This window comes from Pezoporus wallicus, unplaced genomic scaffold (genome assembly GCF_028554395.1).
Source record: "Pezoporus wallicus isolate ANWC-B61680 ecotype Strahan unplaced genomic scaffold, APGP_CSIRO_Pwel_v1 scaffold_7392, whole genome shotgun sequence".
Lineage (NCBI taxonomy): Eukaryota > Metazoa > Chordata > Aves > Psittaciformes > Psittacidae > Pezoporus > Pezoporus wallicus.
Window position 1 is genome coordinate 3,585,217 of NW_026639923.1, and position 16,506 is coordinate 3,601,722.

A 16,506-nucleotide genomic window follows, 5' to 3' on the forward strand; every position below is an offset into this window, starting at 1 on the left:
CCTTTATAACTTAGACTTTACAACTTTCCTCAGCAGCCAGACTCAGTAATTAAGTATCCTTCGTTAGGAAGCTTTTCCAAATCTCTAATTTAAACCTTTGCTGCATGTGGAGCCAGGCACTTTTCTTGCCCCTTTGGTGACTTGGACAATATTTCAGACACCCCTTCTTTGCAGACTTTTTGAGAATTAGAAAACTATTGTCATGTCTTTCTATTTCCAAGCTCTTCAAAATCACCACTTTCAGTTTTGTCCTTATGCAAAGGAAATTTTTTCTTAACCTCTTTATGATGTCTGTTGCTGTCCTGGAACCTGGGATACTTCAGCCCTTTCTGCCCACTTCTCACCAACTAAATGCGTTTCAGGATGACCGCTTCTGTGAAGTGGGCATCGAAAGCTCTCTTAATCAATAGCTGAGGTGTCAGGAGGCCTAATGAATGTTGCTAAACTGTTTAGACAGACCGGAATAAAAGCCTCCTGAGGAAATTAAAGTAGAGTATGAGAAAGTCTAACACTGCATATACAATCTGTTGAGAAATATTAATCCCATCAGTAGTATCCATGCTATAATACAGCCACTTATAGCAAAAAAGGAAAACACAACAAAAAAAGCCCAACGAAAACCCATGATACCACCCTGCTTACTTTACCTCTAGCACACTCACATTATTACTCAGTCTCCAAGTCTTCCTTTTTGGAGCATGTTCCTGATGAAGAGCTTTTCCAGCCAAGTGATGGATTTGTAGGTCTACCTCTGAAAGACCCAGACATCTTTGAGGGGATCATTACTAGCTAGCCTTTAAAAACAGGTCTGTTTATACTAAAGAAAATCTGTGCTATTGTGAAGGCAGAGACCACCTTCTTATCTTCAGGAAATAACCTTTAGGGTTTTAACAACTAACACTAAAGAAAAGTCTTTTCATCTCCTGTTGCCTGAAGCATCAAAATGCAGTGAGGAATGTTTTCAGAAATAAAATGCAAATGCATGATGGACTCAGGATGGGGTGAGAACACAGCATGAAAGCTTCAGATTTATTTAAGATTACAAGGAGATTTGCTTATCTCATCCAAAAAGCTCTTATAATTAGCATTTGCATCTCATCTACTGTCTCATTTTACCTTTTGCTCCCAAATAGTGCTGGAGGCTTGGTTCTAGGATGGCTTGCTCTGACATCCGCCTTCCCCATTTGACTGAAACTCCATCTCAGTGATGCAGAAAATTAATTAAGGCATTTTATTTCCTCTATATGTAGACCTAAATATTATTTCAAAGGCTGCAAATATGGTGAGTCTGTGAATGAATAAAACCAAAATTAGACAAAATCATTTCTTTTGCATGATTTCTGGGGCTGATAGCAAAAACAACCATAAAAGAAGCTAAACACAGAATCTGCTATTTTAACCATACTGGAAAAAATTCTGCGTACCAATTAGAGAGATTACATTGCTCCAAGTGATGCAGAGAACTAAATAATCCGGCAAATATACTAACCAGATGTCACTTCATCAGATGAGAAAGAAGTATTCCATAGTGAATGGAAGATGGTCTGTGGGATAACCATTGACTCATGCATAAATTTCCCATTATTCCCATAGTCACTTCTTCCGTAGCTTTTCCTTCAGCCTTTGCTCATGAATTCCTCCACTGTGCTTGGTGGAAAGAGCTGCTATGTGAGTGACAACTACTTGTTCAGCTGGGCAGAGGCCACGTGCACAGGGAATGTGGTGACTGTGTACACGCTTATTGACCCTGAGTCCTGGGCACCAGCATGCACCTCATATGCTCTGTCGATGCTCTGTAATGAAGTATTACAATGTCAGTAGCAGAGAAGTGGATTCATGTCTTCAGCTTCACTCATTACAAATTTCTACAGGGCTTGTCATGGCAAAACTGACATGCCACTAAAGATACAGAAAGTAATAAGACCAAAAAAGACATTAATAATAACAGACTATTAAGTATCATCACCTGTGCTCAGGTGTTGCTGTTCAAAAAGCTGCTGAAAATATTAGCCATGTTTGGGTTTTTAGAAGTCGGATATTTCATCAGATTAAAACCTTTGTGATATCAGTACTTCACTACCTAAAAAGCAGTTGTTCAATCTGTATCTAATAAATGTATGTTTGAAGTTCAAGTTGATCTAATGTGAATTCATGTTCAGTTGTGCGTGTGATGTTTGGATATAAACATCCTTTTCACATTGTACAATACACCCCACTGCTATTGAGTCTTTTCTCAGCCTCAGTTATGTATCTTTATGATATTTCATCTCAGTGGCTCATCAGATAACTTAAAATGCCTGCACAAAATCTGCTGTCTTTAAATTGGGCTAAAAATGCCAAACTTACTTATCTGTGTATAGTCCAGTTAAATTACTTTGGCTGAGCTAACTTGCTATGGAATGGCACCTTTTTCCAGAATAGGACAAAAAGTTTTCCAGCATGTGTTGTTGATAAGGTTAAAACAATCAGACAGATGCCAGCCCCAGACACTGCTCACAGGGAAATCCCAGCCATGCACTGGGACACAAGTTTTACATTGCAAACAGTTCAAGACAGAGCACAAAGGAAAAAAACATCCTGCTCAGAAATTCAGCATAAAGCCCCTTTCTGCTCAACTTCAACCATGTGCTGAATGCTGCCCTAACATTAGGCATTACTTTGTCCTTGTCTGCTTCAAGACAAGGGAACAAATCTCAGCCCATTTGAATTATAACAGCTGCAATGACTTCAACAGAGTGATGAGTATATATTCCAGCAGGAAGTCTTACCCAAAATCTTTCCAAACTGCAAGATCACTCTTATTGCATAACAGGATATTCCATATCACATTATGCTAACGCAGTAGCACGTTTTCAGCAAGCACAATCCAGTAATCCATCAACAGCACATGATGACAGTGATGACCACTATCCTCTAACTCAGCCTCCTATTCTATTTAGTAATTGTTACTGCATTTTTAAATGCTCCATAGGTACTTCTTCATAGTGACCACGGAATTAACAGATCTTTTAAGATCCATGAATAAGAATTGCATTCTAAAAAAGGTAAAATATTAGCTGTCTGGGGATATCTTAATCTATGAAATTCTCACTGTAATGTGGTTACTGTCCTGAATCATAAAGTGCTTTTAAATAACAAAAGGCTAGGTAGGGGAGAAGAAAAATATTTCTATTATGTCTTTATATGCTCTTTATTAAAGATCTAAAAAAAAAAAAAACCCACAACCAAATCCAACCCCAATACAAACAACTTTGTATAAAGATACCACACTATGGCAATGGAAGATTAAGCAAAGCAGTATTAAAAAAAACTAAAATATATGGGTTTTGTTTAGGGGGCAGAAGCCCTCTGTTCAATAGGAAGGTTCTTACTGAATGTCCTTGGGCTTCAAATCACCTTGCATTTCCATAGCCCATTTTCATGCTCCCCAGCCAGTCCACACTGGTTCCCTCTGCCCAAGCTCTCATCTCTCCATTCCCTGCCCAGCAATGGCTCTCCTTGTTTTCTGTAAAGACAGATAAAGCAGAAGGGTAAGAGTTGAGAGAAAATGCATCTTTGCAGTAAACACAGGCTGTGGACATCAGTTCCTCTCAGCACTGGATGGCAATTATTTCTGTGTAATAGGCAGTCACCTGATGACCCTCTCCTTCAGCATGCAATGCTTCTACTGTCAAGTGTTAATCCCTTTGTTAGCTACTCAGCTGCACGCTCGTTTAGGGGGCTAACGATTTACACTGTTCTTTCTCTGCATGATTTCAATGGACATGTAATTAGAGGTGAATGGAGTCTTCAGAGGTACAGAAGCCATGAAAGCCATGGGCAAAGTCAAAGTATTTGTCTAATTTTGCAATCAGCTGTTGCAGTGAATGAAACCATGTGGTCGGCTGCACACAGAGGAAAAGAAAGTAGAAAAGGAAAAGCCAAAAAAAAACCAGCATTTAAAAATAAACTAAAAAGTGGGTTGCCTGGCACTGACAAAGCTCTGAGCTGAAAAGAAACGTGTTTCAAAATATTTTTGGTTGGAGTGCCAGAGAGCACACTGTAAGATAAATGCCAGCAAGGAGCCTGTTCTTTTCACACAGATTGGAAAAGTATCTGAAGGTGAAAACTTTGTTTTAAAGTGCTTGAGATCCTTAATCATTAACAGAATAACTGAGATCTGGAAAGAAATAGAAAAATACACGAAGGTGAACTGAAGAACTTTTCGTGAGCCACAGCACTGCCTTAAAGATATGAGCTTTTTTATGAAAGCTGCCCATATCTGCGACACCTCAGGAAATATCCTCAGCTCTTACACCAGCTGAGAATGTCCTTTTGAAGTCCAAGTGATTTTTGCATATGTATTAGTATCATAGGAAGAAGTAGAAAATATAATAGGGAGGCATAGCCCTGATAGATTACAGATGAAATAAACCTTCTCAGCTCTGATTTTTGCATATGCACAAACTACAGAGAAGGTCCCATTTTGCTTCGAGCCATCACTCCCACTGCACAGGGGTTTGTGGATGAGGCCAGATCCTAGCAAGAAGTATTGGCTGCTGGCCGGTCTTTTATGTCTCTTTTAGTCCTGTGTCACAAGGACTGACTGTGCTGGCTGAAGCCATGGCTAAGCAGGGGAATGCTGCAGGGGCTCAAGCACACATTCAGGTTATCATGTGATGCTGGCTGTGATGCTCTGTGCTAATTTCTCACACCTCCCATGGCTGCATATTATTTTCTGCTTTGAATAATTTTTTTGTCTCTTTCTTCTTTTAACTCCTCCTGTGCTTTTGGCCTCCTCCTCACTGGTTTCCCTGTGTGTTGCATAGCCACCCCTGCTGTCCCTGTGTGCTGCACCACCTCCCTGCAGCACAACCTCTAGACAGGATTTTCTTCCTTTTGCCCATTTTGGAGCTTCTTTTCTCCTTATATATCATGCAAAGTGCATTCCTGGATGAGATGGTGTTTGCATTAAATAACACCTACTCCTATTTTCTCAGTTACTCAGGAGCCAATCAGAGTGGTATTTTTCCAAAGTAAAATAACATGCCTTCACTAGTGCTTTGAATTCAGAAGCATAATTTCATTAAAAATGAAAGCCCAGAATAATAATTAATTAATAATTGTTTTAATTCAGTCTGGGCTTATGAGCTAATATCTCTCACACAGTTGTCTAATATAATTATAAACATAATTTCACGCTTAATGAAATATAAATGAAGCAATTGAATGGCATGCTCAAAAGAAATCTCCCTATCAATCAGTTGCCCTTCCAACCCTTCCTTCTTTCCTGCATGCTTTAGTTAGCTATTTTGTTTGAAATGTAGCTTGTGTTATGGAAAGATTCGATTTAAAGACTGCAAGCAGCAGATAATCCATCACATCCCTCAGGAAGAAGGTCTGCTGGTGAATTGCCGTCATGACTCAAACTGGGTGTCTTGTTACTAACATGAGGCCATTTTATTTTCCCTTTCTTAGCTCTGGTAGCGCTTATAAAGTTGCAGGAGAGTTCTCCAACAGCAAAGTGATGCAAGCAGCCTCAGATGAGCTGACCCACTCTGGGCTCTGACCTCTCCATCTAAACAGGGATTTTCCTGCTTCTTACCTGAGTGCCCGGACACTTCAGTTCTTCATGAGAACTGCCTGTGGAGTCAGTGCAGTCCAGCTTGTCCTGTGCCCCTGCAGCAGCCAAGTCCCACGTTAACTGCAATGAGAACACACATCCATGAATGTCTCTATTTTCATTGCAAGCCGTTTCCCATCGCACTGGCAGAGACAGAATATTTTGCTGTTGGCAGCCTTGGGTAAGATGACTATGGGCAGCTGGGTGAGGATTATGTGATTTTTTTTTGAGCGATTTGGGATCTGCTGATAATCAAACACAGTAACTCTACGCTTCTGGCTGTTTTTCAGTTTATCACCTTTATCACTGAAACCACTATCCGCCTTTTGAATTATAACAATAATTCTCTCACATTTTAACTGGCTGGCTGGCAATGCCCAGTGGTGTCATTGTGAAAAACCTTGTGTGCAGTTGCATGGCTTGCAGCTACAAATAGGTAGAACTGTAAAATACTGACTAATTTCTTACGCATGCATTCCAAGAGCCACGGTAATGCCCATCCTCACTGTGTGCCTACAGAGTGGGAGGGAGAAACAAAATTAATCCCTTTTTATCAGAAATGTAATGATCCTGGCAGAAGTGTGGCAGGGGCTGGGAGCCCACAGACTCCAAAGCGAGTAATGCTTGCTGTGGCTTGGGTGCAATAAACGTATATTTTATTTTGCTAGGGCTTGGATAGAATTAAATGGACGTTTGTTGGAAAATTAAGTTTTGCTTGGTTCAGGTTTAATTATGAATAGTTCACTCAGCCTCAGTAATGAGACTCCTACTCACTAACTATCCTGTATTTGAGATGCGACAAAAGTGTAGTTCAGGTACACAAAGTATAATTATTTAATGATGAAGTAAAGTCGCATAGGAAGCCTTTAAGCTATTACACTCTTAGTAGGGTATTTTGCAGTCATGGGATAATGAACATAATTTAATTTTTTAAAAGCTAGACAGCTCCTGCTGCTTTTGAAAATGATGTAGCTAACAAGTTAGGTTTTTCCCATTATAGAAATCTATATGCTACAACAAAGAGCATACAAAGTTCAATGCACTGCCACCAAGAATAGGGGAAACTATTCTTAGTGACTATCCAGGCTAAATACGATAGAACTCACATAGCCAGTTACAATCATGAACCCGACAAATCAAGCTTGTAAGCCTGTGGTGTGATCTGAAAACTTAACAAGCTTCCAAGAAGGATTTCTGGGTTTAAAATACATTCTTTCTTTCTGGATTTTTTTTTTTTCATGAGATGTGCAAGACTGAACAGCATGAGGACGGCTGTGCCATTGAAGGGATATATTTATATATTATGTAGCTGCGTTCCAATTATGAAATTGATCCATGGATAAAAATCCCTTAAGGGTAGCTATTAATGAGATTGCTTGCTCTGAGTGCATCCAGTAATAAGATTAGGTATACATTTATCCTGAGCAGAGATAAACCAATGACAAGTTTGTGCCAAGATAAGACAGTTTTGAAAGGCAATTAAACTGGGAACATAATGTGTGTGCATATGTCTGTGGGAGGTTGCAGGATGGAAAGTTGGTTTTCATCTGCAGAAGTGCTTCTGAGTGTAACAGGTAGGGAGTAACAGGCTTTTCACAGTAGTGAGATGAAATTTGAGCTTAAAAATCAAAATATTTGAATCTGGAATTTACAAACCAGTTTTCACAAAATGTGCAGCCTGGCCTTTCTGGCTTTTTCTCCACCAACAGAAGGCTTGAAAACACCCTTGACAACCACCAGCTGCCCAGTAAGGCAAGACTCAGTCACCACAGTTGGACTTGTATCATGATGGAGTTTAGAGAATGTAGCACCTGAACAGCATCCAGGCTCCTATGTAGCCTTATACATCAGCTAGATTAGGCAGACCAGTCAGTGATGCTTTGAGAGAAAAGGTGTCAAGTATTTCTTACAGGATTTGCCATAGAAATACCTGCGCCATAGTCAAGGCATTATGTGGGTCTCAGGGTTTAAACCTAAACAGTTCAGGTACTGTTGGAGAAGCAGCCACAGCAGCATGGAGCTCTCTCCTGCAAGACAGCTGAAACATCTCCTAAAATATTCTCTTATCCTTCTTACACTGTTATTACTGCTGTTGCTCAAGACATTGTTTGGTTGCAGCACTTCCAATAATCAGTGTACACAGAGTGCAGCAAGGTCAGAATCCCTCCAGGAGCAGAATCCTCTCTGGTACATAAACAACTCAAGCTCACATCAAATTTTGAATTACTGGACTGATTAAATAGGCCTTAAAATCCTGCCTCAGCTTGCCACACTTCATCTACCTGAACCAGAGCCAATAGCCAGATCCTATGCCCGTGGAGCTGAAACACCTCTGTCTTGCTGTGGACATCACCAGGCATCAGGTAAAAATGTGGAGGGGTAGGACAGCCATAACCCAGTTTCTGGAGGAGTATCTTGGGAGATTATGGACAATGAGTGGAGTATAAAGGGTGGGAATGAAGATGAATACTGGCATGATTTGTGCTCCCTTCATTTTTTGCCTGATCAGTCCAAGGTCACTCTGCTAGCACAAATGATAGCAGCCTGGAGGCTTCTGTAAACCACATCAGTTGGCAAAACCTTTGAACAGAAAGGTGTGAGGAGAAAGGGAGTGCTTCCAATGAACACGAGGCTCTGTCTCAGGACATTTGGAAACATTCTTAAAAGCAAGAATAACATTAATTTGTAATAACAGAATATCTTCAAAATTCCTATACTCCAGAAATACTGGCATTTTAATGACATGTGAAAGTAAATGAAATAGTGTTGCAAAGGAAACTCCCTTCATTTTTAAAATATGAAAACCTTTTCAACTGTCAAATATCCAAATTCCTTAAATTAAATTACTTAAGAAATTTGGATGTTTGCCACTTCATCTAGGTATGAGAGAAAGGAATAAACAGACTTCCACCATATATTCGCAGACTTCAAAGGGATGCTTATAAGTTTTTAAAATATCCACTAAATGAGTATTCTGCCTATTAAGAGGTGATTGTAGAAAGTATATGCAGACAATGTGTATTCTTTTAAGAGCCTTCTGTTAAGAAGCTGCAAAAAAACCATATGGCATGTATTAAGAAATGTATTTAGTATTTTTCTTAATAATTTATTCACACGTAATTATTTGCTTAACTTATTCAAAGTGGTCTGGAATCCAGTTCTTACCTGCTGCAGAAAGCTGTATTTTTACTTCTCTTAAGCAAAACACCAAGATCCTTTTGCCTCCCATCTCATTTGGCAAAAGCCGTGCTTAGGCCAAGCAAAGCCACCCTACTCTTTCTCTCAAAAATAATTCACAGGCCTGCTTTACTGTTAAAAACCTTATTGCAAAGTGATAAGAAATCCCATAATTCAATAAGAAATATTGGATTTAGCTGCTCCTCCCATTAGGCTGTCTGTTCCCTGCCAGGATAGCTGATTCTTCCAAAGCCTGTCCTTTGTGTCGCATATGGACACACAGTGCTGAGCAGTGACATTAATTCTCCTAACAGATATTTTGAATCATCAACTTTGTTTTGCCTCTTGGGGTCCCTCCTTAAGAATTTTAAATAATCAGCTCTCTTTTAAATTAGCATCAAAGATTTGCTGGTTGGGTGCAAGATCTCTGAGCTCTTTTTGAAAACTCTGATAATTTTCCTTTTCTTTCTGTGTCTTTCCTTCACTGCTCCTTCTGTAATCAGGATCCCAAAATGTGTGCTTTCTGATGAGGATTAAGCCATGACCCATGCATGATTGCAGGAAATAAGCCTTTAAAATATGCCTAAGTGCTCTGCTTGTTTGAAGTTACTGATCCTTAAAATAGATGTCTGAAAAAATTTGTAATTTCAACTGTTTCTGCAGATATTGTTCCAGTATGTGTAACAAGGAGACACATCAAGCCAAGTTACATCAGTTATGCTCCATTATATCATGAACTGAGCCAAATGAATCAAAACATACAGTAATACTTCAAATGAAAATGCAAGCCTTATACAGTTTCTTTCCCTAGTTACCACTTACAAAGCAGCAAAATATTCAGCTTGATTTGGGGATTTATTTTAGCTATTCACCAAAAAATCTTTTAGTATAGAAAATATTTTGTGCATTGTGAGCAAGGATGAGTAATTGTTCCCTGGTTATGTTTTCAATATCACTCATGAGTCGAAAGCCCAGCAGGATAGCCAATGGGTCCAATGTTTGCTCAGCTTACCTCGTATGGAGCATTTATTCCTTCCAGACCACACTCCTGTTTTCTTGCTCTCCATCCTTTCTTGTTCCCGTCTAACTATTTCAGAGGAGATGATCACAAGTGGGGTTTGTCAACTGGTTTATCACAGACTTATATAATCAAAATGAAGAAATGCCATTATTTTATTCTTCAGCAGTTTCCACATTATTCCTAGCGTTGTTCCCCTGCTTGATCACCTCTAAACTTTGGATGGCTTTTGCAAGAACTAAATGCAGTGACTCAGAGATCTGTTTCCTAAGTCAGTTTTTATAATGAAGCCATGTAGAGTAAGAAATCAGCCAAACCAGGATAATCAGCACAGTATAGTGGGGCAAAGAGTTCTTTCTTTCTCTCTTGTGGCTCAGTGCATGGAACAGTTCTGGGAAATTCCAGAAATCAGGGAGAATGCAGCAAGAACAGAATTTCGTCAGCAAAACCAAATTTTCCCTTTTTTGTGACCTTTCTGCTCAGAAAAAGTGGGAAAAGAATGGATTTTTTTTTTTCCATTTTGTTTTTTTTTCAGGGACATTTTGTCCCTTTTGAGATATTGGGTATCAAGTGCCACCACTGGAAACTCAGCGAAAGAAGGTGCCTTAGAAACCCTAAGGTACTGTCTGGCATTTTCAGATCCCTGCACACTAAGCTTGCTAGCAAAGCTCTTTCACAGCCATTTAATGTATTGAGTATATTGATAGAAGCAGTAGAGTAATATTCCTCCCTCCTCATTAGTCTCTCAAGGTAGTTATAACATAATTTCATCCTATTTAATGTTACTTTAATCCTAACAAAGTCAAGATAAGGTCAGATATTTCACCTTTACTGAAGTTCTCAGGCCTCTTATGCCTGTGTGCATACAAACTTATGAGAAAAACATTTCAGTCATTTTCACAGCAAGGATCAAAGAAAATCACAAATGCAATGGACTTCAAAGACAAGGGCAATGGCCCAGACCTAGCTCTGAGGCAGTGTGCACAAAATTAGTGAGATCTGAGCTAAATTGCTTAAAAACAGCTCCCGCTTTGCAGCACTGGATATTTAAGGGAGCACAGACTTAAGGTCTGTGGGTACCTGCTGCTCACCAGTGATGGCAAGGGGCCGGGCTGCAAAGCTGGTCTTGCACTCATCTCTGCATGGTGAAGCTTCAGGCACTGGAGATTTTAGATTTGTGTGGCACCAAGCTCTGACCTCTCATGTCTGGGAATTGAGGATCAGTGGAAGAAACCAAGAAAAAATACAGTCCCAAGAAGAGAAATGGAATGGAAAAGGCATGTCATTCAATGCAACGCTTATCCCAGTAAGATGGATGGATGACCAAGGAACCATGCTTATCCCAAGGTCTTATTCTGGACCTGTAAAATCCTGTCTTCACCTTCGCCAAGAATGTTTATATTCCTGCCAGTGCTACACGAGGAGGGAATATGAACAATAACTGGTCTGCAGGGTACTGGGAAGGTGGTCTGTACTTTCTTTTCCCTTCCTCAAGTTCTGACAGGTTCAGGGCTCGAAGCCACAACTCCCCAGAAATGGGGGAGGTGTGGGGCTCTGCTGCAGGCTGGCTTGTACTTGACACTGTCTACCAGAGGAAAATAGTTGTAGCCTGGAAACACACAGCTACAGTCTACTGTAGGCCAATGCAACTCCTCCACAGTGGTAGTTCAAATGCTTTAAGCTATCTGTTTGCCTGGGTATGCTATTTAAATCCACCTTGCTAATGTGCATGACCAACAGTCACAGGCAATTTTCTGTAGGTGCTTCGGGAAGAGGGGAGATGGGAGAAGAGGATGCATTGGCCCCACTGAGCCAGCACCGGCAAGCTGGGAGGTGAAAACTCAAGAGCTGCATTTAGCAGAGTTAAAGCCTCTGTTGCACATTGTGGTGCCTGCACAATCATGGAGAAATAAATCTTAGTTAAATTTTTGATGAGCTTTCGGCTGCTCTAAATAATTAACTAGGACCTCTCTGAATTGAACACAGGGGCAACTTTCTATGTTTCAAAAGCTTCCCGCCTTAATCACAAGGGAATCGCTCAAGTTATTCAGGTCACTTCGTATATTTATTTATTTTTAATGTCCCTCATCAAAACAAATTCTGAACCTTCATGCAGGCCTGGGAGAAAGCAGCTTCCTTTTGATCTCACTCCAGGTAAACCCCCAGGAGAAATACGTGTCTTATTTCCAGTAGCTGGATAATAGAGATTGCTAAGTTCATCACTCCCAATGCAACTCAGAGTGATAGTGTGCCCTCGTAGCCTACGTTTTGACATTCCCCAAGTCCACAATGCTTCAAAAATGATGATGCCCGATATCATAGAATAGTTTTTGAAAGACAGATGCATTAACAAGGATACTTCTGTATCCCCTCACGTAAAGCATAGGAAACTGATCCTGCTTTTGACAGGCTGATTGTATGACAGTATAACTACTGAAGTCAGCCCTGCTCCACCTCCATGCGACGGCATAGAAAAATGAGGTCTTAAAAACATTCATTCTGTCCTTTCATTAAGTGTCAAAAGGAGCTTGGATGTTGTTTTATGCAAAAACCAGGCTATCTTATGAGTATATAAAGTGGGCATTAAGTGTATTAAATACTGGATTCAGTCCCTAATGAGGGGCTTTGATCTCCTATCATAAGACTCATACATGAAAATTGGACTCTGAAAGTAGATTAGTAAAAAAGCTCCTTCCTACCCACTCCACTCTACTGCTGCTCCAGAAGTCACAAGCCTGTGCCTGAACTCACACAACATGAAAATAGCAGCGTGCTGTCTGCAACTCCAGTTTTATGCAGAGAAGGGGCATGCAGGTGAGGTGCTGATAATCTGGTTTCAAGCCATAACTTCCCTAAGCTACCATAACTTACATGTGCTACCTCTGAGCTTCAACATCCCATCCACAAAAATGGGACTACCCAAATCGTTCTGTCTCAAAGACATCACAGGAAAACAAACATATCTAAAATTACAGAGGGTTTTGAGAATATTATAGATGCAGGAGCAGATTGCACTCTCAGCTGAATTTCTAACAAAGACCTACCCAGAGCTTTCAAACCTGTCAATAAATCAAGGATTAATGATCTCAGCCTGCACCATTTTGTAACTCATTACTTTAGGCACCAAAGCTAGCGAGCAGTTTTAGTCCTACATGACTTACTTTTTTTGTCTATGGATGGTCACTGCAAAAATCTGAGGCAGTTAGTTATTTCCCAGGAACCCCGACTACTACTGTTCAGCCATTATCATAACCACGTTTCTGTATATGCTGCTTTCACTAATTTGCCTGCTTTTTGCAGTGAAAACTGTCATAACTGCTTGATTTAAAATGCAGACTGCCTGAGAAAGAGCCTCCTGAGAAGTGATGGGTTCAGAGAAGTGCTACGTGTGGAGGAGAGCACTTTAAATTGAAAGCGGGTGCTCTCATGTTTCTGCAATGAGATTGGCAGGGCTATGTGTTATTAAAACTGGAGTCTTACAAGATTTCCTTCAGAAAATGTCCTTTGGTCCTGTCCGTCTCTTCAGCCAGTTTCTCTGAATTGTGTATATGTGGATAGCCATAGGTCAAATTAATCTGTTTTTTTTATTTGATGGTGTTGTTACCAATGCATATATTTGGCCATAGGTACTGACAGCACCCCTGGAGGTATTAACTTAGGCACATGGTTTAGTGCTGGACTTGGCAGCGTTAGGTTTACAGCTGGACTCCATGATCTTAAAGGTCTTTTCCAACCTAAATGATTCTATGATCTTTTTGACTCTTTTCCCAGCTTAATTTTTGTATATCAGCATACAATCATCTATTCTTTCTGTGGTTTATTGTATTATCATACTTTCTATCTCAATACCTCCTGAGTGTTAAAACAACAGACTACACTACAGTTTGCAATGCAGGGCTAATTCACCCCTACTTTCCAACACAATTCCTCACATCATTTCCAGTATTTCAGAGAATAAACACTTATTTTAATCACCATGTGCTGCATATATAATTTTTTTTCCAAGGTGAAATTTCCTTTTAATGGAGGCTGGATCGTGAGAGAGCAATTATATGAGTTGTGTGCACGTTACAGAATAATTTAAAATCAACTTTCAGGTCAATCTTTTTTAATTATCTATTTTATCAACTGTTTTTGACTAGCAATTTAAATAATTGTGTTTGCCTAATACCTGGAAATGTAATTGCTTTTAGATGGCCTTTATTCTGATCTGAGTGTCAGTATCTTTCTCTTCATACTGCACATGTTTGCACCTGTCTGCATGGTGACAGATTTGTGGTGACAGCTTGTATAACTTATTTATAAAATGATGAATTATTTTAGAATTTCTTTAAGTTCACAGACTGGAAATATGGAGAAACACCTGCTTGCTGCAGAGAGCTGAAGAGGATATGCTAAGTCAAAGGGAAACTATGTGAATTGGTGAAGAGCACATTTCAAGTGAAACAAAACCCCATGGGCCATCCTTCTGCTGCTCCAGGTTTCAGGGAAGGCTCCACGGATGTAAGTTTTTAGCTACACACTCCCTGTTGCTCAAGCCAGAGGTCACAAGGAAGGTTCTCAAAGGCTTTAGGGCATGGACTCCACTGGAGTCCGGGGGGAGCAGCAAACCCCTCAGGGTTGGCTCAGAGCAGAAGCCAAGTGGAAGTGCTCTGAGTAGTGTCTGGCAAAGCCCCCCCACTGAGCCTAGCTGGAGCCAAGCAGCCCCCTGTGCCCAAAGCACACGTCTCTTTTCCTGTGTCTTTCTCAGTCCTACAAGGAAAATACCCCACTGTCCACTTTGTGGTTACTTGAGCAAAGACTTCACCAAGTGGCCCAGTGCCATTTTGATCCCAACATTAAACATGCCCTGTCACTGTAGTCACAGTAGGAGTGTTGCTACGAAGCCATCTTGTTAACATAAAAGGTTCAGTTCATCAGCAGGTGGTTTTGCTAGGTAACGGAGTCTGGGATGTCCAGCTGATGTGCTATAGAAAGAGTAATGAGATCCTCTGATAGCAATTAGTCCTCATTCCCAGCAGTACAAGCAGAAATAAATAAGTGAATTACCTTGTAGGAGCTGTAAGTGGAAAGAGCAAATACTACAGACAGATATTGCATTGCACAACCAGAGCACACCGATAAAGGACCACTAAAGGAGCAGCACACGTACAAAGTACGCTCTGACCAGATGTTAACAGCAGCAGTACCCAGAAGCATCAGGCTGGAAAAGTCTATGCAGGGCAGGCAGTTTCTGCACATGAAAGAGTCATTATAATAACTAGCTGTGGCTTACATGTAAATATGCCTGAATAGGGGTCATCCAGCGCAGCAGACACCCTTTTCCTGTTGAGTTTTTGGTATCTCTAATTTCTTCTGAGGCCTGCCAGGAGCACTGTTTGCTCATTTTAGAGAGTGATTCCTGGAGCAGAGGCCACAACTGACACTGCGCAACAGCAGTGCTTAGTTGACGTGTATTAGGACAATCAAAATAATCCACTATACCCCAGCTGATAGAGTAGGACTGCACTTACAAAGAGGTTATCACACGTGTCTGAATAAAGCCTACCTGGACACATCCTTTTGATAGACAGGTAATCCATTACGCATATTTGTCACAAAGTCACTCTCAGTCACTTTTGTACATAATGAAGGTACTTTTCATCATCACTCAAAAAAAGACATTGCTTTGAATTTAGCATCCACCATGAAATCCTACTCATAGAAACATCCATTTATCAGCTACTTAATGGCCTTTAGATTGGAAGGCAGCTTCTTTTCTAATCTAAGAATGGTTTGAGTTGGAAGGGACTTAAAGCTCATCTTGTTCCAACCCCCTGCCACAGGCAGGGACACCTTCCACTAGAGCAGGTTGCTCCAAGCCTTGTCCGACCTGGCCTTGAGCACTGCCAGGGATGGGGCAGCCACAGCTCCTCTGAGCAACCTGTGCCAATGTCTCACCACTGTCACAGTGAAGAATTTCTTCCTAATATCTAATGTAAATTGTTTCATATTGTCCAGCTCAGTTCTTGGTTTCATTAAACCTGCAGCCCTGTGTAAGTTTGTATTTCTGGCCCATAATATTGTGAACTCTATTCAGGCCACCAGTGAACATCAGTGTTTAAGCTCTGTGCCAGCTCTGATTATTATTGTGTACTGGTTAGCCTGCTAGGTACGTGGCAAATGACCACTCTGGTGTTAGGCCAAGTCTGGCCTGGGCCTGAATGTTTAACGCTTCAATACTCATAATAATGCAATATAGCAGCATATCAATTCCTACAAAATTAGCTGCAGAATTGCTCCTGGATGTAATTATACATAGTATTGACATTTATTTTCCTACCAAGAAAGACTGAATTTTATTTTTGAGAGTGACCAAGATATTGGCATAGTGCTTTGTGCTTTTCAGATTGTCTCTATTTGAAAAATTATCTATCCCTTAAGGTAAATTAAATGAACCTTTTTCTTTTGTTCTTTCAATCCTTCTGCTAGAAGCCGAATGCCGTTCAGCTGGAACTGCATGTAAGCCAGAGATACACAGGTTGCTCCTTTGCGTATTGATTTCTCAAGCAGCATATAGACAAAGAAAAACTAGCAGGAATAAACCTAGGCAATTCAGACTATCCTCATTGTCAGAAGAAATGCAGGTATTTACTGTGCTTATGAAGGAATATGACTTGGTCAGACCATGTAATGATGCAGTCAGTGAGATTTCAGGAATAAGACAAGG

At 40.4% G+C, this 16,506-nt stretch overlaps 1 long non-coding RNA gene across 3 annotated transcripts in view; it reads right to left on the reverse strand.

Moving 5' to 3' along the window:
- Positions 1–3,334: 3,334 nt before the first annotated feature.
- Positions 3,335–16,506, reverse strand: part of LOC130603272 (uncharacterized) — a 174,460-nt gene continuing 161,288 nt past the window's right edge. For 2 of the 3 annotated variants that reach the window (XR_008973111.1, XR_008973110.1), the window contains 3 exons: positions 6,060–6,115; positions 5,585–5,683; positions 3,335–3,505 (listed from right to left, as the gene is read on the reverse strand). This is a non-coding gene — a long non-coding RNA (uncharacterized LOC130603272). The remainder of the gene's footprint in view (positions 3,506–5,584; positions 5,684–6,059; positions 6,116–16,506) is intronic. The other variant, XR_008973112.1, reaches the window with a different exon arrangement.